The sequence below is a fragment of the Notothenia rossii genome (genome assembly GCF_949606895.1).
Source record: "Notothenia rossii genome assembly, chromosome: 5".
NCBI classification, from domain to species: Eukaryota; Metazoa; Chordata; class Actinopteri; order Perciformes; family Nototheniidae; genus Notothenia; species Notothenia rossii.
The window spans coordinates 89319973-89322619 of record NC_136903.1 but is presented as its reverse complement, the minus strand read 5'-3'; positions in this window follow the sequence as shown (position 1 = coordinate 89322619).

Sequence of the window (2647 nt, the reverse complement as noted above, 5' to 3'; positions counted from 1 at the left end):
CCAAAGGATAAATGCATTAAGTTTGGAAGCAGATCCAAGTGCAGATACGATATATTTATTCACTATATATGAGATATAGCAATTGCTGTACACATCGCTACATTGTGGTGGTATCAATTTAATAAGAAAAAGTAGTTTCCAACGTAATAAAAACCCATAAAATCTGAAACAACTGTTCACAACCTAGTATGAAGAAACATGGAAGATGACAGTAAAGGTTGTATTCAACCCATCTTCTTAATAGTGTCCGTAGTTTTCAAATCACGACTTCATGAGCACAACAAAGTCAGAAGAACGACTATTTGAGCTCAGAAAATGGGACCATCAGTGGAGCACCTGAATGCATCATCAACTTTTGGGGAGGTCATTGGAGTTTGATTTGATTTTGACCCTTACAACTCAATTAGTCAAGGTGTATCTCTAGGAACTACACAGTGTCTACAGTTTTAACATGTTACCCCATTGCTTGAAGGAAAACTGAAGTGAAAAAAATTCGGAAAAAGTTTTTGATTAAGTTAGAAATTAGAAAAACATTTGAGGTCGAAAATATAGTAGATCACTTGCTACAGAGGTTCAGGAGTTTACCCCTAATGTTCTAGATTTCACACACACACACACACACACACACACACACACACACACACACACACACACACACACACACACACACACACACACACACACACACACACACACACACACACACACACACACACACACACACACTCATTTAGCTTGGTCAGATACATTTACTTGGCCCTTTAGTTCGGTCAGAGCAGCATCAGGGCCGTCATGTGATCTAAATCTCCTACTGTGTGTGTGTGTGTGTGTGTGTGTGTGTGTGTGTGTGTGTGTGTGTGTGTGTGTGTGTGTGTGTGTGTGTGTGTGTGTGTGTGTGTGTGTGTGTGTGTGTGTGTGTGTGTGTGTGTGTACTATTTACATATTAGTGCTTTCAACTCTATATTTTAACCGGATGAACATTTGGAATGATTGGATGACTTAATCTGAAGTTATTAGAGAAACAAGCTGAGCTCATTTATTGACCGCGGGCAAACTACCTTTTGACCAGTTTATATCAGAGGAGCGGAGGATACTTTAGTGAGTACTTCTGCTGATTGTAAACACCTCATGAACTCCTGGATCATATTTGATCAGAGACACTAGCTGATCTTACGTTAGGCTTCAGCTTATAGCAGCTCCTATCTGTGCTCACCAAACTGCACCGAACAACCACAGATGGCTAACGGCTTTATTTAGAGGTTTCTATAGGTTTAACTCAGTAGGTCTGTTTGGTTTGGACAGGATGCGACCTCTGTGGAAAATGTGGCTCTTGGTAAACATCTCCAGAACGTCGGGTTCCGAAGTGATCAGAGAAACGAGCAGAGCTAACGTTAGTGGCTAATGTTAGCACGCAGGGAGAAACTGATATATTTATTGATAACTTAAGTGTTTATTTTTGATTCATCAGCATAACAAGTATTGCTGTTACTTTAATTTATTTACTGCTAATTATTTTATACTTTTAGGCACTTTTTAAATGAAGGACTTTTACTCGTATCAGAGTACGTTTTCCACGCTGCTTGTTTGTAAGTGCTTTACTTTTTGTCTTGTTATCTTCAGTAGGTTAGTAAATTTACTTCACTAAGTTATTTAGTTTTACATCACTTATGCCTCTGTATATTTGCTTAAACACAAAGTACTTTGCAGTGGTGAAACATCAATTAGATGAGTACTTTAATGTGTCTAACGTTAAATATCCCTTATAAATCACTTCAGCCAGTTTAAATATTTGTGTTAAATCTCGGCAGGTTTTGCCACCAAGCAGACCAAACTCTCCAAAAGGCTGAACGTCAAAGACCTCTTTCAAAACATGTGTTTACTCAGCACTTCTACAACATCAGATATTTAATCATCAGTGCAATCTGCACCAAGGAGGCCTGCATGATGTGAACAAGTCTACAAACATTACACCTTATAGTATTTAAACAACGCCAAACAACAAATAGTATTAGGATATTGTTTTTTAGATTCATTTGATTTGTCAGTGGTGGAAAGTAACTCCGCGTATTTACTCAATCCGGAACTTAGGTAGAAGTTTGAGGCACTTTTCACCGTTTTCTAGATTCTTCGTTCCTCGTGGAGGCAAGCAAGAAATACAAAGTATTCTCCTAGATTTCAAGGTAACAAATGGTACACAAATACACATTTTTATGGGAGAAGTATTCCTTAAATGAAAAGAAGCAAATAATATAAACCTTATACGTGTGTTCCTCCTAGAGGGACCACCATGATAATCATAAGGTCGTAAGGAAATCATTAATAGTTTGATGTTATTTGCCGAGCACTTTGCAACATATTCCAGCAGTGATACACAGAGTGCACACACACTGCTCCACATAGTAAAGTATGGAGGTTGTACCCTCCACACAGGCACCTCCTGGCAGGCCACACACACACACACACACACACACACACACACACACACACACACACACACACACACACACACACACACACACACACACACACACACACACACACACACACACACACACACACACACACACACACACACACACACACACACACACACACACACACACACACACACTCTGCAGCCCCTCCTCAGCCTCTTTAACCAGAGAAT